At 35.6% G+C, this 24779-nt stretch overlaps 1 protein-coding gene across 6 annotated transcripts in view; it reads right to left on the bottom strand.

The window, feature by feature from the left end:
* DGKB (diacylglycerol kinase beta) overlaps positions 1-24779 on the bottom strand; it is a 334152-nt gene that overhangs the window by 167016 nt on the left and 142357 nt on the right. The gene's annotated exons all lie outside the window — the stretch shown is intronic.

Here is a 24779-nt window from a genome sequence, read left to right on the forward strand (position 1 = left end):
AACAAACCAACCCAACCAAACCAAAACAGCAATGCTGTAACATTTAAAAAACCACTCAAAAGCATTTTCTAATGATTTTGCTCTATCTTTTTGACTACTCAAGTGTTTCAAGTGTACAAAGTTTAGAGCTACCCTGGTCTCTATATTTGGTTTCTTGAATATACAAAATCTAATACTGGTGGAATAATCATAAAAAATCACCATATACATTAAGTGAACAGTACTTTTATCCCTACAATCATAACAAAAATAAATCTTCATTTTAGTGAAATTCTGGTTTTGACATGAATTAGGTATACAATACATCTCTTATTACATATTCACACTTTTTTTTTCTTAAACGTGCTTGAAATAAATGTTTCTCAACTCATCATTACAAAACAGAGGTTTAATCCTGAGACTGCACTGAATAAACAAACACATTTTGCTCTACATAGCCTTAAATTAACATGCTTAATGGTAAGAATTCAGGAAAGTGATTTTGTACATACCAACCAATATTCAAGACTATAAAATATGCATTATTGCTAAAAAGAGGTACAGAATCTCCTGAAAAACTGCTGTTTCCTTTAAATCTTTATACTACGTGGTTTCCCCCTGCCTTCTCAATCAGGATTTCACTGCCACAGGAAACCACCAGAAATATAAATGAGTCTGTAAGTAGTCAAAATGCTACCTCAGATGTTTGTACTAAATGGTGTTTGTTGTTTCTCTTTGACTTTTAAAAATTTTTATTTTTAATAAAACAATAATAATGGTAATGGGAGCACTAATGGATTCCTTGACCAATCCTTTTACCTAAAATCTCAAAGGCTCTGTGTGGACTCTTATTAAAGTCCACAGGAACACTCTCTTTGACTTTAATAGGGCTAAAGTGCATTGTAGCATTTAGCAAGTACTAGACTCCTTGTCTCACAAGGGGACTTGGTACAATGAACAGTGTCCTAAATTTTCCTAGTGTTTTTTTTTATTCATCACTCTGCTACATTTTGCTCAGCTTCATCTCTATTCACCCAATCTGACTGCTTGTATTTTAGCCTCCTCCTATCACCAAATCTCCAAAATACTGGAATAAAACTCCTTCACATTAATGTTTGCGAATTTCAGGAGACAAACTAGGGGCTGGCTTGAATTTGAAGTCTCCTCCATAACCACGACACAAAACTGGCTTCACCTGGTTCAGTCCCAGTCTGCTAAAAATATCCCCAGTAAGTGGACAGACGCTCCTGCAGTTTTATTCTCTTACACCTATGATTATTCTCAAGCTATCTGATGTCATCTCACTGAAAAAATGGAATCTGCAAGGTACAAATATGTCAAAGAGAGGAAGTTATATCCATGGCGAACTTGATGATCTGTACAGATGAAGCTGAAGGGATCCTGAGGCAGACAGCGTGGAACAGCGGGCAGAGGAGCAGGCTCCTGCTCACACTGGCAGCACTACCAACAGGAATGTACCTCCCGAGAGCCAAAGCACAGCTAACAAGAGTACCTCAGACTCAATTCACAGCCAAGTGCAGACCCTACAGGACAGTATTTTCTTTTTGTTCTCTGGGGCATGGAAATCACAGTTTCAGAAATCAAACCAACAAGACAAGATAACTTAACTGGATAAAATTATACCAAAACAACAAAACCAAACTAAATCAAGCCCCAAACCTTTCTGTCACACACTGGCAAGTAAAACATCTTTCTCAGTGAAACAGAACTTCAACTTCTTGAGCTGTGGAAAAATGGAACTGGAGAGAGAGCACAGCCAAACCAAGAATAGGCAGAAGAAGTGCTCCTCAGTAATTGACAGTGAAGAAGAAACTTGAAGGGAAAGATAAGTTTAAAATTAGTTTTGTGTAGTTAGTCTGTTACTTTCTTCTTTGCTTTGCAGGAGAAGTCAGCACTAAAATTTGTTGCTGATACTTGTAGGTTTAGACTAAAACAATGAATTCTCTCCTACCATCACACTGTTTTTTAACTTCTAAAACACTGATGTAAAGTTCTTATCATTGAAAGTTCTTATCATTAATATCATCTTACCCTTGAAACTAGCCAGAGCTCAGTTACCAAGTTACAAGTCAAGTTCAGTAGTTCAGCATCCCTGATCACAGATCTCAACTACTTCTAATATCCAGATTTCAACATTAACAGTTCTCTTTAAAACAACTATCTTCAGTTTAATAACCATTATTAGTGTCAGCCTCATACACAGACATTTTCTCATGGACATCGTCATATCTTGCTGCCATGGTTTCCAAACAGCAATGGTTTAAGCTGCTAAATGATAGAACCACAAATTTTGCAGGTATATGTTGCTCCAAATGCAAAACCCTGAGTAAAGTAGTTTGACATGGACCCCCTAGAGTCCCCAGGCTCCTGAACCTAACTGCATAGAGATTAATTCTAAAAGATTAGTTCTGTTTGGTTAAAAATGTTGGTGTGAATAGAGAAAGTAGTATTACTTGCCTTACAAAAGTTCAGCCTTCAGTAGTCAAACATACTGTGATTGCCTACCAAAAGTTCTTCCTGCTGCCCTGCGCCAGGCCACAGTTATTTATTATTTGTACGAACACAGCATTTAAGAATTGTTGTCATGAACCCAAGGACAAAGAAGAGCTATACAAATACAGAATAAACAGTCAGTTCTTGTCATGAGTGTCCTGAATTGGAGGCATGAAAAGCTTTGAAACATCACTTCCTTTGGCTTTATCAGCTCTGTTAAATCTGGAATTTGATATTTATTTACATCATAGTTCACACTAAATACTACGTAAGCTTAAAAATGAAAGAGTATTCTAGCAAAAAAGGAGCAAGTTCTTGACTTAAAAATTCAGAAGTCATTCAAATATGAAATATAATACAAAAATAACAATAAAACCCATTTCAATACTATTTTTAGTAATAAAGATTTCTCCCAAATTCTATACCTACTTGTCTGACTAAAGAAACTATATAACCACTAATCCCCATGAATGAATAAGCCTTGAGGGGTTTACTGGTTACATTTACCTTCCTTATTCCTTTGTTGGAGAGTCACATACCCATTTTCCTCTCAGTCTGGCTCATATTACTATTCAATGTAGATGTGTCAAGAAAGGTATATTTCACTTACATCCTTTGACTATCTCTTCTGGCTTAATAACAGTCCAGCTCACTACAATATTTTCAAGAGTGTTACAAGTCACAGAGCACAGGTCTACCACAGATGTATAAATCATGGACTGTAAAAAGTTACCATTGCTAATACATCTTCTCAAATTCACAGTATTTAGTTTATCTTCATAGAGACCAGAGACAGCTTATTAATTACAGAGTTCCAAACTTGGCATTTAGAGTGCTCTCACCCTTCCCTCACAGCACTTGTCAGTTTTGGGCTCTTGCCATCACCACTATACTATAGAAAATCAGTAAATCAGAATTCATTACATGATTCAATCAGTTTTCCAAGTACCCAATTTACCCAAGAAGAATTTCATGGCCTCTAAAATTATTTTCATAATCCTTTTTACCCCATGTTTCCCTTTCTACTTCTTGTGTAATAAAACACAACCTTTTGAGATGTAAAAAAAGTAAACCTAGAGATGGAGCTCAGGTACATAAGGTGTTACCCAATCCTGCCAAAGACATACAAAACTTCTAATTTTACACATGAAACCTTTAGGAAAACATATGGGCAGTGTATCACGTGAGATCAGTTGTGATTATCTGTCCTTTCTTTCAGCATGAATTGCTAAAAAATTACTGAGAGTACACTTTCAGTTTCATAAGATTCAATTTCATAAGATGAATATTTCTTTATATTTCATAACATTAATTTTTAAATTCTTCCCTTTACATCAACAAATACACTCCATGATCACAGTGAATCACATGCAGATTCACTAAGCTGATGTTCAGTGCCCTTATTAAATAAACAAATGCCTATTTAACACAAGGGTTGTGTTGCATTTGGTAGCACTTTACTTTTCTTCCTAAAACCAGCAGATACCCACCAGGTTTACACTGATGTGAACCAGTGAGGCACCAGCTCTGCACTTTGATAATTATCCTTTTCTACGTCTCAATTGTTATGCATGTCATTACTACTGAAGTTCAAGTTGGTGTCAAACCACTGTACATGACACAGCCAAATCAGAATAATGTGGAGATTTCTTGATCATTTGGCCTCTGAGTTGTTGTATTCCAGCATCAGTAGCTACAGAAATCCATTAAGGTTAGCCTGAAATGTTAAATATATACACATTTATACACACACACACATATTTTTATATATATATATAAAGTCTAGTCATCTGAGCTTTCATGCATGTGGCTGAGCCTTTTTCCCCCCCATTATTTGAATCCCCTGAGGTTATAGGAACTAACCTGACCATGTTTAAAAGCAGCTCATGTCAGTCAATCAGTTTATCTCGAGAGACAGCTGTGAAACTTGATTTGGATTCAACAAATATTGTATGCCATGTGGATAGATGCCTAAAAATCAGCTAGAATAGGCTACTTAATTAAAGCCATATGCTCCCATCAGTTACGCACCACACACGGAAGCAGCTGGTCACAAGTTATACAACTTACATACAAAGTGCTAGTAAACCCTTTATGTGGGAAATTAATGTCTAGATGGCATTCTGACAGCGCTGGCTAGTACCCTTTCATACTTGGATGTACTTCATTCAGGTTCAGTGTTGTACTGTACATAGATGCTTGCCAAAATATTATTTAAAACTTGATCCAGTGCAAGAATAAAGCAGTCTCAAAATTTTGGTGGATTTATTTTGTAATGCAATATGGAAAACCTACAAATTAATGTTAAAATAGCACCAACAGCTAGAATTACCTGCAGGGGTTTACTCAGTCGAGACTGATGACCAGAACAACTGGAATTTAAATATTTAATTCTTCAAGGATTCTATGGGACCGTGTGTTTTTATCAGACCTATGAAATCAGTAAGACCTTGATCATGGGTCTCAAAATTTCATAATCAAATCCACATATCGAGAGAAAAACCACTGACTGAGGACTATGGTAGTGATTTATGCCTTGGTAGTGACTGCTAATTAGTTATGCCATAATTCTTACTGGCAGGCACTTGCCAATGGTAATGGTAATGAAAAAAAATGTATAGTTTTACTTGCAGTGAGACTCTTTAATCCAGTCAGTATATAAAATGTCTTATGTCACTGCAAATTTAAAAGCACAGTTAAAAAGAACTCTGGCCAGGTAAAGGGACAAGCCTTTAGTTCATTAGAAAGTCTGGGTGGAATAAACGTTCCCCTGGCTTTTCTAGGAAATATTGACTTCATCTGGCTGGCTTTGCAAGAGCTAAATATAGGTACACCATAGAAAGCAGAACTGCGCTAATATGGGTTTTGAGTTTGTTTTCTCTTTTAACACAATATGTACAATATGGCTCAAACAAAGTATTGTGAAAAACCCTTACAAACCAAAGGAAGTTCTGTATGATTCCTCAAAGGAATGTGTTTGCAAGCAGTAGCTTATAAAGAGTTCAACAGTGCAAATCCACAGGCAAATTTCATGATGAAATGATAAGCTATTTTACCCCTTGTGGCATCAAAATGCCACTTTCCAGACGGGCTGGAGTTTGACCCATACTTAGAGAACAAACCTTGGTTCTCATTTCTGTCATACTTTTGGGGCCCTCACTTTCAGGAATGGTAATGACTGCACAAAGCAGAACATAAGGTTTCAACCAACTGGCTAGAAAAGCAATCTGGAGAGGAACGCATTGACTCTCTCTGATGGGACCATAAGCTGAAGACATTCCAGTCCTTTAGCCTGTGTATGGTATAAATAATACTGCATAATGATGCTATTCTTGGCACATGTGATAATGATGCTATGTATTTATCTAAGAGAAGACAAACTTTCACTCCTGTTCTAAACCACGACAAACTAAGGTACAACTTCATAATCAGCTTTTACACATACGAAGACTGTGCCTTCATAGCCAAATGTTTGTGATATTCAATTTCCTGAATCCCAGAAAGGTTAAGATATGTATTGCTTTGGGCACAGCACTGGGAATAAAAGGGCTATTAACCATTAACCCCATTAACCATTTCACTAAATATGCACTGACATGAGACATCTTTATATAGTGACTGAATTACAAAGAGCCTCATTGCAAATAAACTTTCGTCTGCTTTTATTTTTTCATTGCAATTACCATGCGTTCTGCATCCATTTGCAACACTAGCTGCCAGTTTGACCTTGCAGTCCTGTAGTTGCTAAGTACGTCAACCAATAATACCAATTTTTGCTTCTGCTGCTGAGAGCTAAATAAAGAATGGAAAGATAAGACTCCTATATACAAACACTTGGTGTTTGTAACTGGTTAGCTGTTCAATATGTATGTTTTATATATCCAAGTGAGCAGAAAACACAGATTTTTGTAGCCTTCTAGAGGGGTTTTATATTCCACCCACCAGAAGTAGATGTCTACATATTTTCAAGAAGAATATAAAGCCCAGTATGCAATCTTCTAGCTTGACCTGACCAGCAAAGCTATGTAATACATTTTGGAGCTAGAGATTCCTCAGCAGCACTTTCATAACTGTTTGCAGTCTGCATATGAAATTTTATGCAAATTAATGGTAGGCAGGGGCTTCCAGAAAGTCGCATCTTGGGGAATTAAGTATTAATTTACCAGTTTTCTTCTATCATCCAAATACAAGAATTTACTGTTATTTTACAGGTTTTAGATTTAGAAACCTTATTTTTTTAGTCTAACTTGAAAAAACATCTTTAACTGCAAGGCTTAGTTGTTCTTGGCAGCTGACCATAAATTATCAGAACAAGCAACCAATAAATATACATGTTAAAACTCAATGACTGCAGCCATGAAACACTCATTGGAATATTTATACTCTGTGAAACAAGGGAATTATAGAAGCTGTCACTCTTTTTGACAGAAAAAAGACACCATACATGCTGTTTAACTTCAAATATAGTTAAAAAGGAATGGTACACAAAATGATGCAGATCCACACAGTTTAAGCAATGAGCCAAGGGTGAGGAAGACTTTATAATTATTTTATGCTGCTTTTCAGCTGTATTTCACATATGTACATGCTGTTTTTCTGCACCATTTTCTTTTTTTTTGGTGAACTAAAAAATTATTCTTACCATTAACCCCACTTTTAAATTGTCATATTAATCAATTGGGTCTTTTAAATTCAGTAGCCTTTAAATAGCTTCAGTGAAGCCTCATATGGCACATATCAACTGCAATCACTTTTTGAGATTTTAAACAGAGGAGGGAGTAAAGGCTGAGGAGATTGACTAAGATGATGTGATGAAGGAAGACATTTAAAGAACAGAATGTTTTTTAGGTGAAGTATTTGCACTGACAATACTTTGGGAACATTATGAGCCATTCTATGAAGAAATACATAATATGGTTCAAATCAAGCAGGCCAGCAGCTTGTTAAACATCAAACTGCTATATATTTTAGTTTTGCAAGAAATGGGCAATTTGCCCACTACTTTTCCACACATTTTCCTTTGCATAAAATATTCTTCCTCATGATAACAGGCAGATAAGAAGTCCACAGTATTACATATCAAATAAAAGCTTACTTAGTAAGTACTGTGGTCATTGAGACACTATACTCTGATATCCTTAAATCTTATTATTATGCTCTTTGCATTACTTTGCTATGCTGCTGCTTTCAAAAAATCATGCTTATTTTTATTTATATATTTACTTTGTTGAAATTTCTTTTGCTATACATGAGCAGCACTGTACCATTATGTACATTAGAGCAGCAAATCACTGTAGACAGGAAAAGGAAGCGAGAAGTCAAGAGGAGCTCTGGCAAGCTGGAATGGGAAGGATTAACTCCAGCAACCCCAGCAATAGCCTTCCTGTGTGTTGCTACTTCCCCTCCTTTTCTCTGGAATTTGAATTCCTGGTATAATTACAGTTATGTGGGAAAGGTCCCACTGGCCAAGGATTCCCTGCATACATAGAGTTTATTATGATTCCTGTCTAAATAGGAAATAACATTGAACACTGCCATTCCTAATCACTATGTCTTCCTGAGCTACATTTTTTTACCCAGAAATGGTACCATCCCAAACTGAAAAATCAATTATGTCCCTGACTAATTTTCTTTGGTTCTAAGTTTCAGTGGCGCATGTCCAACCTTGGTTTGTCTAGTTTCAGCTTGCATCTTGAGGAACTTCACTATCTTAACAGATTGCTGACTACCATGTATTTTCTTCCCATTAAGGTACATTTAGACTGATCAAGTTGTTTCTTGACAGTCTTTTGCAATAAAGCTCTTAAACCTTCTAAACCACTCCTGTCACACTTTTCTGAACTTCCTTGAATCTTTCAACAGCCTTTTTGAAATATGGATGTCACAGCTGCACAAATTTACCAAGACTGCATCCAAGGCATGTTATGTTTAGTCAGTCTTCCCTTCAGAAGAAATTCAAGGATCATATTTGTCCTTCTAGCAAGAACTTATATTTAAGTGATTACTAAACATGGAAAATTAGTGCTTCTGTGTTGCTGCTCTCTGGTACGCAATCTTCTGCCTGTAAGTCCTGTGCTTCATTCCTAGCTATCTGAAAGGATTAAAACAGAAACCCCTAGGATTGGTCAATAAGATTAGCTATTATCACCTAGAAATGAGAAGAGAGGAAAGACTGAGGTTGATCCAGATAACATGCTTGTTAAATAATTTATTCCTGAAATTTGCCCTTGCTATTTCCAATATTTGGTATCTGAGAAGCCCTGCTAACCTTTCTGACAGGCTGAAATGTACACTAATCAATGACAATGAATTTGATCTCCAAGAATGTATTCTGTACCCTAGTATTAAGTTAATCACAATGTTGTGCAATGACACAGAGTTTATCTGAAACCATTATTTCTGTTCTAAAATTTTGTATTTTGCAGTCTGATAATCTGAAACAATTTTCAGAGGTATTCCAGAATCAGCCTGGCCTGGAAATTAGAGTACTGGACCAAAAGAAAATGTGTGGGACTCTGTGATCTGGTGAGAAAGAATTTGAAAAGAGATACTAAGGAATTACAGATGTGAAATCTGCTGATTTGTCTAAATTAATTTAGACAAAATTGATGCACTCATTTGTGTGGTTGCTTTTAAAGTGGTTAAAGAGTGGTCAAAATTGATTTAGTTTAATTGGGTTAAGCTAAAACTGTTTTAGCCACTTTTAAACTGCTTCAATGTCCACACAAAGCAGTTGAACCTACTTAGCTAAATGGAATTAGAAACTGATTTTGTTAAGCAGGAACAATTCCTATCACACAGATAAGTAACAGAGTTAAAAAGAGAGTGGTGAAGATGATGTTGTAATAAATGGGCATTACAGGATAAATGAATCAACCTTAAAGAGGGAAGAAAGAGTGATGGGGTGAATACAAACGAAGATGTGAGTAAACAGATACATGGAGGAAGTAGAAAAGAAGGCCAAACACACACTGGGGAAAGAAGAGCAGTTTGACTTCAAACTTACCAGAGAACAAACAAGAACAGAAATAGTTAAGATAAAATAAAGATTTTATAAACCATAGTGGTAAGAACAACCACCTATGTCTTGGTCTGGCAAAGCTGCTATTGATTTTTGCCTGAGTAGAGACTCAGCTTTTTATTTGGCTCTAAGAGTGGAAATTTGTTAATTCTTGCCATGTACCCTCTCAATGAACTATTGTAAGAAAACATGGTTATTATGATCTTTTGCTAAGATGCCAGGTGGTAGCACTTAAAACCTCTTGCTATGGGAGTAGAAAGGGGATTTATTTTCATTATTCATGAGAGTTATTTTTAAGGGATAACTAGTAACATGAATGTAGTTGCAAATCAAGTGATAACAAGTGTACTTACTTCTGGGCTTACAAAATGAAATGAGGTAAGTCAGTTACTTAAAATTTTGATAATTTGTTATGAAATGTAGGTATAATGTGGCAACAAAAAGGTACAAGAACCCAATTTCATTAGCCCCAAGACTTTCTAACGTTTTGTTTGCATAAACACATGTTGGTGCCATACAGGCAAATCTGGTATCTAGTATTGTGCACACAAAGATTAAGTGCTGCTTTACACTGTAAGCTTCATTTTATATCTGATCTGAAAATTCAGAAATATTGATCCTCATGATTATTTGCTGTTCATGTGATTTTCTGGCATGAACTTTCCCCTGAAATTCTGGAAAATAAAAGAAAAAAACCCAAAACAAATCAACCAAAAAAAGAAAAAAAACCAAACCAAAAATACAAACCACAAAAAAACCCAACCAAAAAAACCCCCACAAATAAAAAAACAAACACAAACCCTAAGAAAACAAAAAACAATAATGCATAACACCATGAAAATATTTTGGCAGCAGTATAATGAAATTAGAAATTTTCAGAATTAAATATTAAAATTAGATAGATAAATCTGACTAGACAGAAGTGACCCAGAGCTTTTTGGAATTCCTGAAAATAAGTGTCTCAATTTCCTCTTGAGACACTGGTAGCCTCTCTCAATCAAACAGATAAATCTAGACTAAGTAACAATATGGCTGAAAACAGTATTTTAAAAATACAACCACAACTCATTTACTATCTCTTCATTTCACCTCCAAAAGCTTTATAACCTAGAAAATTAGAAATCCCAAATATAACACTCCTTCTTTACTCATCAAGAAATAATTTAAGGAATTTATTTTCTTCGGGTTGTGAAGACATTGTGAGAGTAGATGGATTATATAGGTGTACCTTATGTAACAAAGTAACTTAAGCTTTAGGTCAAAATTTATAATTATGAGGCACTTTAAAAATCTGGACTTGGCATAACTTAAGAAAGAACCATATTAAGCATTATGTCAGTTAAGATATAAACACAGGAATAAAAAAAAGGTGCAACGAAGGAAAAAAGTCTGCTGCTGTAAGTGAGCATCCTAAGCTACCTCTGACCTGATCTGCTATGTGCACACAGAACAATATTACATGAAGCAGGCTGATCTGATTCTGGGCTCACACTCAGGCAGCACGATCTGTATCTTTACCCCTGTAATGGGTAATCCACAGAACAGATTACTTGAAGACAAACAAAAGTACCAGAGTAGCATTACTATTTTATCTGTGCTTAATAGTGCAAATTTAAAATACACAAAGAAAGTTGTGGGATGGCCCCCGAACACCCTATCCCTGGAAGTGTTCAAGAACAAGTTGGAAGGACCTTGGGAAACTTGATTTTTTTCATAGGCTTTTGCCCTCTGAAGCTACAAGAAAATATTTTACTAGACTGGGATTTTGGCTAGCAAAACAATAGAAAAAACAAAGCTATCAAACAGGAATTTTATGGATCTGTCTACTTGTCTGCCCAGTTCTTTGGTAGCTAACATACAGTTTACATAAATGTTACCTTTTTCACATGAGAACAGAAATCATCATAAACTCAAATGTTAAGGAGATCATACGTTGAGCAAGGGAGAAAATTTCAGTCTTTTCCCATGCATTTTTTCTGGGTGATGAATTAAGTTATATTGCAAGATTAAGCTACAAACATTAACTCACACAATTAGTCAGAAATAATTAGACAATCAGGTGAGAGTATTAGTCGTCATTCACTGAGCTTTTTCATCTTATGACCTGTACAGATTTTCATAAGGTGAAGGCCAAAATGGGCTACAGCATTTTTATTTGACTAGCATTTATGAATTCATGTATCATTATATAAATATTACCTTTGATTGAGATCTCATTAAAGGTCTCTCTGTCTCATATCAAAATGTCAATAACACTCCTAAGAAGGGAAATGTCATTTAACTAAAGCTGTGCTTATTAATAAGTTCAAAAATGATCATAGAAAATTACTTTTTTCTTATTAGACTCCCATTTTAATTTTTTTTAATTCATATTTTTTCCTCAGAGTTATTTTGCTAAGAAAGCAGAAAACAGTCAGTATTTGAACTGATATTTATCTTCCTGAAGAACTATCACAGAACCCTCCTGCCACAGCAATTCTTTTTGGCTTAACACAGCATTTTTTCTAGACACTGGCATAGCCTTTATTCCTCTCAGTTTCATAACATACTCAGCGCAGAACAAAGTAAATATCACCATCATACTGAAACTATCACTGAAATCCAGAGAGGCAAGTTGAAACCCAGAGCGCAGAGGCATTTTTATTACTACCCAACTTCTACCCCAGCATCAATGCTTATGACAGGGTATATTCACCTCCTTGAAGATTCTTCAGCCACTGCTGTTTCAAAAGTAAGAATTCTTCCTTCCTTGTAATCCTAGCAGAAGGGAATGTGGTTGGGTATTTCAGGAAGATGATAAATCAGTTCCTTATGTTGAGTTACAGACAATATTTTCAAACAAGGAGATACATCAATGAACAGCTGACATCACTCCCTTTGACATGGAGTTTCCCCAAGGGGAAAGAATGGCAAGAGAAATTCTTTCAGTCACCAACTATGGGATTTTACAAATGCAAGGTAGCAGATCTTTTCCCTGCCACTCTCTATGGGAATCAAAATGCTGCAGTAATTTGGACAAGCCCTATATGCATCAGAATTGGATTCCCAGGCTATGTGCTTTACATAGTTTGGGGTTTTTTTCTCCATTTGGCCAAGATTGGCAGGGCTGGATCCATATAATCTGTGCATCTTGCTATTCCTAAGTACTAGCTGCATAAAACTCCAGAAAATCCCAATTTACATCTGCTTCTCCAGATACTACCAAGACTTGTCCTGTTTGTTTTCTTTAACATTCTGGACTACCAGACCTGTTTGAATGCAAGAACACTTCCAAGAAAGAAGTAATGCAATATCATGCAATACAGATTATTTTTTTTTAAATATGAGATAAACAGGGCAAAGAATTTTTAAGGTAACAGCTCTAGACAGAAACTGTGAATGGCTAATATCATGAGCAGCTCTGAAGTGACTGGTGCCAATTTTGATGCTTCTCTCATACCACAGAATAATCTAAGATGGAAAAGACCTCTAAGATCATCAAGTCCAATCCACTGCCATACTCACTCCTAAATCACTTCCCTGAAAGTGTCACAACCACACATTTTTTACCACTTCCAGGCATGGTGATTCCACCACTTCCCAGGGCAGCCTGTTCCAATGCCTGCCTATAGGTCTCCTTACACAGTGTAGAAATTTTTCCTAATATCTGATCTAAACCCACTCTGGTGCAACATGAGATATAAAATATAACATCATGAGTTACAGAGTACAGTGAAAAAAGAAACATGAAAAGCCAGGGCAGAAAAGTGAGGAGAGCATATGTTAACATCCAAGACAATTCAGCAGCTGAGAAGCCCTTCCTTCGTTGGTATAGGGACTGCAATGGCTGCATAAACAGTCTTTCCATTGCAGCAGTACTAAACGTAATGGCAAGGACAGCCCTCCAGACAGAAACCTCACTACCAGGATGGTACCACAAGCTGCCCTGGAAAGGTGCTCTGTCTGCTCGACACAGTTATTGGAGAGTGTGCATGTGGCATGGTGGTGCTAAAGTAAGGTGCAGCTGCAAGTGGGTGCACACTGTACCACATAAAACTGTGGTGTCCATGTGCCTCAGGGACCTGGGTGGGAATCACTGCCTGTGGTGAGAATGCTTGGCAAGATGCTCTGGAAAGCTCTTACTCCTGAGTGCCATATCAGTCCATTCAGCCTTGGTGACATCACCAGTAACATAAAATGACAGCATACGAGCAACAATTTTGACCCATTCTTTGGCATTTCACAAGCTTAAGTAGTCTTGGGATCGTCACAGAAATAAAGAATATGCTGTGTTAAACCCTCAGAGTTCCAGTTTAAGTGAATAAACTGTAAAATCACAAACAGTGACTACAGAATTCCTTGTGTACTGTGTCTGTAGAGGTACTTTAGTACAAATTGTTCCAGTAAGGACATGGAATAAATTATGTTCAGCAATTTGCTTCTAGTTCCACCTGGTTCAGATGGTAACACAAGACTAAGTGTTTCTTGGCTAAATCCACCCACTTTCAGTTTAGTTAAATCATGTTTCTTTTGGGACTTTGCCATCAAAATGCAGAAAACATGCAGATCTGGAGATATAAAGAATATTTTTGTACTAAGGGAATATCAATTAAACTACCAACTCTCTAGATATGTAAATAATGCTAAATGACAAACAACTCTAGGTGTCTGAGATTTTTATATATTTCCCCCTTGGATAACCTATACCATAAATTCAACAGTGCATATAATTTAAATTTATGATACACTATTGCTATTTTAACATTTTGGGGCATGAGATCTTCTCATATATATATATATATATATATATGTATATATGTACATATGCAAGTCTCCCCAAACCATAAACTGCTTCCTAAACACTATTTGTTGAATATCTTAAAAAAGAATCTCTATCTGGCCTCAAGACTGACTACAGTTATATACCATAGATATGACTGTATGGTGGATGACAAAGTAACAGTTTCCTGTATCTATTTAATATCCAATTCACACATCAAATTCTTCCTTTAAATCTAGAGTAAATCAAAGTAAATCAAAGATTTATGTAGTTGATTATTTGCTCTCTTTTTCCCCCTCTGTCTGTGTCCAAAATTCCTTTCTTACTCTTTTTTTGACTGATCTTTCTACCTCATAGCACCACGAACACAGCAGTTATGACTACATAAAACACACCAAATAGCAACATATCCTATTCATTATGCACTCAAAGGATTAGTATCTCTAATGGATTTCCTAGTGCTAACAGCAATTTTGCATGTAATCAACAGGTGGACTGTTCTTTTAAACTAAGACAATCAGAATTATAAGTCAGAGGGAAAAATTTCCAATGGCTAATCACACTCCAAATTTCCTAATCAATAAGTAATTCTAAGCAATTAATTAAGAATTTATTTTTTAAATTTATATAATTGAATACCTATAAATTTAACTTGATCTAAAATGCCTATAAATCAGATCTCCCTCTTGGTTACCTGTAATAGAATGGGTTTTATACTGTGTTCTCAGAAATAACAGTACTTCATGTCCTCAACAGGCACTTGAGTCAGCATGGTTATGATTTCTTTGGTCCCTCTTAGCTACACACACGTGGTCTGAAAAGACTCAGTAGGGATCTGGCTGACCTGTGAAAGTAAAGTTCTGAGACAGGATCTTTAATGGCATGGCAAAAAAGGTAAATGATGTTGTCAGGGAGAAGTTGGTAAAGCAACTAATTTACATAAACTTATTTACATCTATCAGGATTAACTCTCACATGAAAACAGAATGATTAGAATTTAAATCTGAGCTATTTTTCACATAGTTCTACATGTGTACACAAAGACATATGTCTTGCATCTTAGCCAGGTGAAGGTATCAGAGTACACACAGCCCACTTAATGTTCTGTACAGCTTGCATATCTCATAAACCTTTCCCAAATTCAACTTAGTTCCATCAGCTACCATCACCTGTCTTAAAAATCTTTGCTTCTTTCAAGCAATTTCCTCAGTTGTTCTTCCTACTTTCAGCTCTGAATTAGTCTTAAGACCAACTTTAAAGCTTATTCACCTTACTCCTGACTTCAACATAAAGTCTTGTTGGCTTCTACCTTTCCTTGACATACTCCTGTCATTACTAACAAGCAGAATTACAAAATCTAGACAAGGACTAAAATTTCAATGTCATTTAGATATAGATGCTTCTTAGTGTGTGTGAAAAAAATCCCACATCATATTTTCCTGACATTTTCCTTGACATTTCTTTAAAGAACAAGTAGGAATAACAGCATTAATAAGATGAACATACATCACAATTATATTATGATAATATGAACAAAATACTACAATGAACTCTTAATCATTACTTAGTATATCACAAATTTCATATGGAGAAAATAATAACTTACATATATAATGAATAATATTGTAGTAGCACTAATACAGTTGTAAGTTGTGTAATCACTGTGTAGCTGATTTAGTTGCATTTAGCTAAGGAGCTGTTCCAAGCTCATTGCAGATTAATTATGTCTTTAGGAATATACTCTCATTTATAACTGTCACTTATAACCACAGCTGTTGACGAGGCTGCTCTGTAGACCCTCTCTTTGTGAAAACAAATGCATCACACCCCCAAAACAAAAAAGCAACAAAGAAACCCCAGCAAAATCCCTGAACGAGACTCAAAATCTCCACTAGCAAGGGTATGCAATGACAAAATACCAGAGGACCGCAAGTTTCATTTTACTGCATTTCTTCCCAAAAAATATCTCTTGTAGTATCTCCTTAGTAAGGTTATGCCTCATTGCATTTTATTTAATAACTAGCTTTCACAAATTTGACATAGATGAAATTTAACATCCTCTCAATTCTAGAAATTGTTGTATTTTACAAATCCCTTATAAATTAAAGAGAAGGATATAGGCAACTGCCAAAGACTTCCCCTATGATTTTTCTCAAAGTTTTTACTAAGGAAACAAGTCACTTTCTAGCCTTTGATTCCATGCCAGAAGAATGATTTTATGACAGGAATGGGTAGTAAGTACTAGCAAGTGCATGAGATCCTCATAAATCTAAAAGAAGGGAGCCTTTCTTATTTCAAAGTTTTCAGCCTAGTTCTCACCACATCATGAAAAGTTAAATGAATCTCAAATACCTAAAATGACAGAAGAAAAAAATCTACATGGGAAACTAGAAGGGGAGGATGTTAAATCAAAGTTAGACACACTGCACAGCTATTTGACTTTTCCAGGTTCACTAGGAAACTGTAGAGAAGCAATTACAACTATTAGCAAATCATTCCTACTTCCCATAATTCTCTCTGAAGCAAAGACTGGTGCATGTCAGCCAGATATCTTTGAAAGATAACATATTTAGTGTGGCCAGCATGCTCCCTCCATATTATGAGGATACACCAGCTAAAACCAATGACCAACCATTTAGGTCACTTCAGGACAAGCATGTTTAGGACAGTTCATAGCAGGGGAGGAGATGATATCCAGTTTGATTATGACTCCCAAACTACACGTTTTGCAGACAGAAGGGACTCAACATCAATTGCTGCACTCCTACTGAGCAAAATTACTTGCTACTTTAAATATAGCCCACAGAATTGTATTTTCACTGAACCTGACAAAACCCACAGTGAATTCAGCACAAACCTAGGTATTCTCTACTGCACGGTAAGGGAAATCACACACACCAGTTTAAATAAACTTATTTGATATATGTAAATATTTTCAGAAAGTTACAGCATTTGCTGGCATAAATTTACACATTAGCATTAAAAAAAATAAATAAATGACCAACCAAATAGGAAGAACAACTTAAATTTTTAAAATTTCTTTACATACTAAGAAATAAAAGAAACAGTACCTCAGGAAATCATTCTTCTTTTGTAGTAGTAAGACTCATTACACAGTAGAGTAAGCTAGAAAACTTTGGTTCTCTGCACAAAAGTACCTCCCATATCCCATGCAGTGCAGTACAACTCTCATGCTAGGGTGCCCCAATGTACATTATGAATGGTAGAATAATATGATGGCAGGAATTTAGAAGGTAAACTAAATCCACCATGGCAGAAAGAAACTACCTAATAGAGAACACCACCAGCAGTGCTGCAGTAAGACTTAAAACTAAAATCTACTTAAGACTAAGTGTATCTTAGTTATGGAATTCACATTCTCCATGTCCAGGGAAATACTGCAGCACATTAGTGAAAGGAAACCTCCAAAGAGCCACCTATAGCTTCTTATTTATGAATTATTCTACAGATTCAGCTTTCTATGGCATGCAGTATAGGCTTTCTGCCATATGAAAAAAACAACCATGCAACAAAAAACCCTGCATGATCATATTTGTCATATATCATATCCAAAAATTTGTGCAGAAGAATTTCAATATTTCAGCAATAAAGCTGAAAAGAGTAAAGAAGATTAAAACATGCAAGTAGCAAAATCTATAATAAAAAATAATTTGCAAAAATTAGTAATGTGAGGAAATTAAACAAGATGATAGATTGAACTATCAATGATTCCAATATAACAGTATTTCAAATCTGGTATTAAAGTGCTCTGAACATGATCCTTCTAGAAGAGAGTAGAGCTCTCCCCACAGATACAGCAACCATTTTTACAGATTTGGCTATGTGACTGAGACTATGAGAAGCCCAGTATCGATATGTTTTTTTTAATACTACATTTGAATTCACACGTGGATGAATTGCTTATTTTCTTAACCATTTCTGCAGGAAAAAAAAAGTGTTTTGGATTACAAAGCAATAATACTGTTTACTATGAAGTGTTCTTTCCCTCCTTGGCACAGAAATAATGCAATATATCACAGCATTCCATTAGCACATTCAAAGTGATTATTAGGATTCACAAAATCACTTAGGCATGTGTTTATGTTCATATCAGTTCAGCAAACCACTAAACACCATTTTCAGTTATGTATACCTAAAAATCCCACTTGAATAATTATTCAGTTTACACCAAATGCCCAGAATTCAACATATGCATTTGTCCAGTCATACTAGTGAAAATGCAAAAAATGCTTAAAAAATTAGCCAAGTGTTTAACTGCTTCATTAGATCAGGAAAGTTTAAACACATACTTAAATGTCACATTGCATCAGTATTAAGATGTGCAAGCACTTAATTTCTGCATTGAATCAGGATATGTCCTTAGGATATTTTCCTATGCAGAAAAAAAATTCCTATTTACCACCATGAATAGCAAAATGCTATGAGGCTTTAAAATTACAAAATATGGGGCCAGCATAAAACTTAAATTCATTCACAGTGGTAAATATTACATACAATAATAAACACTTTTTTGTGTAGTAATAAATATATTCTAAAATAACAGAGATAATAAAACAACATAAAGAATTAAAGATTATGTGATTATAGTCAGTTAGAGGTACCTAAGAGTCTGGTATTTGAGACTAAAAATTCTGGTAGTCAAAGTCTATTGATGCTAATGAATGCTGTTTCTCAAGAAAACAAAAAAAATATGGCTCCTATGTAGGATATTTCTTACTTTTTTTCCCCAGTCTTGCAAAAAAAAAAGTATAATGAAAGTGTAGGTTGATGACTTAGACTATAGTGATAGGGAAGCAGACTCATAACAAGCTCAAATTTATGATTATGAGAATTAAGAACTCATATTTTTCTCTACTGGCAGAATTAGAGGCTCTTAGTGACTGGTTAAGGTTGAAGAATATTAAATCATGAGCCCCCAAATATCTATTTGATAGTGCATTTGGATAGCAACATATTAGGTGTCATTAAAGTATACTTGTCTTTGTCATAGACCTTTACTACTTTATGATAATAATTCTTCAGAGAACACATCCTGATTGTAGTATTACTTACTAGTATTAATGACATTTCCCCTCTATGTGATAACTGCTATTTTTTATTAATCCAGCATATAATACTGCCTTGTTTCTCAAAGAACTTACAGAACATTTCCAGGCACATTCAACTATCTTTACTGCCTTAACTTAAAACACTTGCAAAAAATATTTTTGTGGTAGATCATCCAAGTGAGAATATCACCATATTGCAATGAAATCAATTACCACATGTTGTAAAGACTGAATGAAAGACTGAGGTGTTCTACTTCCGTAAGTTCTGGTTTAGCATTAAAATTTCTTACCTATTGATTTTAGAAAAGAGTAATGTAAGTTTCTGAATTTCCATGTACAAGTTAATCAAATGGACAAAAACAACAGATGGAACAGGAATCTGGATATCCCAGTTGTCTTCCAGGTTACTATCTTAATTGCTGTCCTAGAGCATTTTTTTCCCTCCAATATGTTCTTGTGTATGTGTTTGCACATGTATTCAAAATTTCAGCTGAAGGGAGCTGGAAGATTCTTATTTAAATCCTGTGTCAGTAAGTAGACAGATAAGATGTTTTCCATATCCTAAATACCTTGTGCAAATGAAATAATCTGAATAAGATCAGCTGTAGCTTTGAGCTTCCTAAGGAACTTGATTCTGCTGACGACTCTGCTCCCAACTATCCCTCATAGGGTATGTAGACAAAAGAGCATCAATAGCAAAGATCCCAAGTAGGCTTATTCTAAAGCATGTATTCAGGTGATCTGTGTAGATAAGGGAGAAGCAATTCTGGATCTACAATGAATGTAAGCCTCTAAGGGACTGCTGGTTTCCCAAAGGGCAGCAACCTTTGCAGTACTCCTAGCCAGAACACCAGGCAATCACTTCAGTGTGAACAGAGAGAATATGTATGCTCTTTACATATGTAACATACCTATAACTCGGTCAAAAACAAAAGTTCAAAATCTTAATGAAATCTGGCCCATGAGGAAGAAAATAGAGATGAATATCAGAGAGTTACCTTATCAGGCATTCATACAGAACACTTCAAGTTGAGCACAAGGATATACGACTGCTAATAAAATCTTTAGAATTGCCTTCTGTAAAGACCAACAAGTACCATATCATTTGGTTTATTCTTACACCTTGACTACTACCCAAACACCAGTGAGAACTGCTTTCATTTTAGAATGGTCTTCACTGTTTTAACATAGGGAAGGCTGCACTGTGCCACACTTTATCTAGTGTAGTTTTCCTTAAAATCTAGCTCAGTAATATTTCTTTATATACAAACTTGTACTAAAAGACAATGCAGATGTTTGCAAGTTCAGTTTATGATGCTCCAACAGTCTACCTACAGAACTGCAACGGGCTTAGCAGCATATGCTCTGCAATACCCTTTGCAGTAACAAAAATTCAAGTGATAGTTAAACAGCATTTTATCTCCTATTAATATCAGATAAATTTATGATTTATTTAGAAGGTAAAAAAAAGGAAAGAAGACAGAAAGAAAGCGTTTACGGTTAAAGATCTTCAGTACTGATTCATGTTGACCTAATTTTGGCTCCATAAAGTCTAAACTCTAAGCTAATTCAGTGGTAATACAGTAAATTCAAAATTATGCTTGCTTTTGGAAAACCTACTTTAGGACTCACATCCTAACATCTATTCATAATTTCTTTCAGCATTACTACCCACAAAATGGAAAACAATAAAAAGAGCTATTAGTAACTAACAGGAAAGTCAATGGCAAATAGATGAGTTGTTTGGTTTAAAAATTGTTACCTTTTTTGAGATAAGCCAATAACTGAATCCAATAATTGTTTTTATTTAATATTTTCAAGTAGTTTACATAAAAATGTAAAAATCAGGGCTCAGCAATGCTGGTTCTCTGGCAACTAAAATTATGCCTTTGGTTTGGCCTACAGCTAGTTGCTCCAATCAAGGAGGAGCCTCTGAAAATATCATCTATCTTTAGGAATAAGAATTATTAATTGTGAGATATCAAATAACAATGAGATGTTTTTTAAACAAACTTCATCATAGATTTTGCATGACTTCATGTCTCTTGAATACCCATCTGGAAGAGAAAGCACAGAAAGGAGAGATATTGTGCTCTCTCACACATTCCTACCCCTATGTGTGTAAGATGTTTTCTTCCCCCTTCCACGTGCTCCTTTCAACAAAGCACTTAGTGGAAGCCAAGGTTTCTAATGTTTAATCAAAATGGAACATTTAATGAGGCATTTCTTCCATTATCAAAACACCTATTTTGTCTCACTTTGAGATGACTATTTGAGAAGCACTAAAAATAATCAATATAGCTTCCCCTCATATTTGACATTCTTTACAAACTTCCCAATAAAAGATAAACAGCCTTGACAGTCACTCCCTTTTCAGAGACTAGTATCAACAATACAATATTGCTTGACAACTAAGCTACTTATTCCTAAGTTTAAAAGAACTCTTTCTTCACACCTTAGCACTATGTAAGTTCCTGGCCATGCCATTATGGAGTTTCCTAACAGCACACACAGAAGTCATTCTCAAGGTAACAATGTTCTCAAGCTGCTTTCCTGTTTTAGTTTTATGTGAGAGTTTGCCTCATTGTCTATTGGTCACTCATCTTCCATGGCTGCTGCTCAGGTATAAATTAGCACATGATTATTCCACCATTCCATGTTCATATTATTTTGTGTGTACTTGAATTGAGTATATTTATGGTGAAAAGAATATAGGCCCATCCATTTCATAATTAACAATGTGAATTTATGCTTTACTAGGACTGCATCACTGAAGAAAATGGCTCAATCGAGGCACGATCTGAGAGCAGACTTCAGAAAAATTGTTTGCAAAGAAATACAGGGTTTATTTTTTAGGGTATCATTGTCCACTTTTTTCCTCTTGTTCTTTGAGTAATGCATAGAGTCATGAGTATATGGCGATTCAGTCTGAGGATTGTTTTGTTTGCTTGGGTGTTGTTTCGAGGCTTTTTTGGAGGGGGTAATTTCAAGCATTGAACTGAAGAACTATTACTGATTTTGTGAAAATATTTCCCTGTTCTAAAACAGCATAAGATTAGGGAAGTATCAACGTTTTGGTTTTTTGTTTTTGGTTTGTTTTTTTTTTTTTAACAGGCTTGAGATACAGACACAAAAAAATAGCTAGGATAAAAGAAACCAGGTGTGTTACAAACACAGGCTTATCTGAAGCACCTGTCCACATCTATATGATGAGCCACCATTAATGGTATGCAGCTGCATGCTTGAAGAAAGCAGCGCAAGTTAAACTGTTTTATCCATAGGAAAAGGTTAACGATGACAAATAATATGTCCAATGAAATACTCTGTCTACACACACACACACTCCTTCTGATTATAACAACAGCAGGTTGGCTAAATGAAGTGACAAGACTGAAATTCCAGTACTGCAGCAACTGCAAAAATGCATTGCAAGCCCAAGAATAAAGTCTGTGATCCAAAACAATACTGATATTACTGAACTCTGTCTTTGATGATCACTGGGATAATATCAACCTAGTACATGAATGCATGACTATTAAAGCTGGTTGGATAGACTATGGGGAAAATAACTTTTATTTTCTCTAAAGTACATCAGTAATTGAACTTTCAACTGTTGGACAGTTGGCCTGATGTTTCCCTCTCTTTCATGCCTCCTCATTTGTCCTGTAATACTACCAGCTATGTTTGTACAGATCCCCAAATCTGTGAATTTCCAAGGCAAGCTGTCATTTTCAGATGACCCTACTATATTCTTGAAGAGGTTTTTTTTTTTGTTTGGTTTTCCTTGGGGTGGTGATATCTTTGTTTTTTAAAGCAAATATGATTTGACTACTTTAATGCACGTTTTTCTTGGATATTTAGCTTGTATCAGTGACTCCAGTATTATTAGGAAGCAGATGGAACTTCTCTTCTGGTATCTTGCCATCCTGACAGAATGATGGATGTGAGCAATTGAAAAATCTTTATCTTATTCTACATTGCTCTTAGATGTTTTCTAGCTCCTGCTTTGAAACTGACACATGGCTTGGCATCCGCTTTTCATGGTCCTTCCGTGCTTTGTGTTTCCATCAGGTTGAACATTACCCACATTCATTCACAGCTGATTACACATACATCTCTGTTTCTTACCTTTTTCTCTGTCCTTAGACATAGTACAGCACGTATATACATATCAGAGCTTTGAGAATGCCATAGGAAAAAAAGGGCTTGTTTGGCTTGAACATACTAATGAAACATTTCACATACACATGCTACTGTCTCCAGCATTCCTTTGAACTTAGTGTATCATTTTCCTTCCAAGGGGTAAATTGCTTTCTGATTGGTACCTATGATAAAACAACTAGATTTGTAGATGAGGAGAAAGCAAGGGATGTCATGCTCAACTTCAGCAAAGTCTTGAACACTGGCTACCCCAGCATTCTTGTATCTAGCTTGGGATATTATAGTCTTGATTGCTGGAGAGATTTTAAAAAAACAGACTGACTAGATAAGGTGATTAATAGGTAAGAGGGCAGCTCCAGAGAGGTCTAATAGCAGACTGCATCTACCTATGAGGAGGTATCAAGAGAACAAAGCCTGACTCTTCACAGTGGAACATATGACAGGAGGATAGGAGACAGATAATTTATGTTGAAATGAGAAATTCAGACAGGATGTAGGAAAAAAGAAACAAAACCAAACCATTTTCATCATAAGGACAGTCAAGCACCACAACAGATTGCCCAAAGAGGTTGTGCCATCCTTGGGGGCTTTTAAAATTTAAATGGATAATGCCCTGAGCAATGTGATCTGCTCTCACAGCTGACCCTGTTTAGAACTAATGACTTCCTGCAATGCCTTCCAACCTGAATTATGGTCCTAAAACATCAAGAGTTCCACATCAAGCACAATTTTATTCAGTTTTACTCTCCCGTCCTTTCTAAACATACATTTAGATTGTTTGTTATTAAGCACAATTTCTGCCATACCATTACAAAGTTCATACATCAAGTTCCATTCATGTTGGATTAGAGACTGTGCTTATTATTTGGCAAGAATCTATGAGGCAATGTGCAATATGTTGTAGGTCACCATTAGTTTTCACAGTGCCTTGGAAAAACAGTAAAAATTAAAAGAGAGTGTAATTGAATCAAGTGTAGGTTTCTGCATGTAGGCAGAAGAATCACCTAGGAAAAACCCAAATGACATATGAAGTAATGACTCTTCAGAACAGTATCAGAAATAAACAACAAATCACAAATCAAATATGAATAAAGAAATTCTGCTAATATTAAGAAGTGTAGGTACTACACAGAAAACCACAGAGAAGCACAAACCAGAGATGCAGTTCCTCAGACATGAAGAGCAGCTTAAAACCCTTTTTCTTCTAACTCATTCAAACTTTGAATTTGAAGTGAACTTCACTTCCCCACAAGGCAGAACCAAGACGATACATGTG

Source organism: Motacilla alba, chromosome 2 (genome assembly GCF_015832195.1).
Source record: "Motacilla alba alba isolate MOTALB_02 chromosome 2, Motacilla_alba_V1.0_pri, whole genome shotgun sequence".
NCBI lineage: Eukaryota > Metazoa > Chordata > Aves > Passeriformes > Motacillidae > Motacilla > Motacilla alba.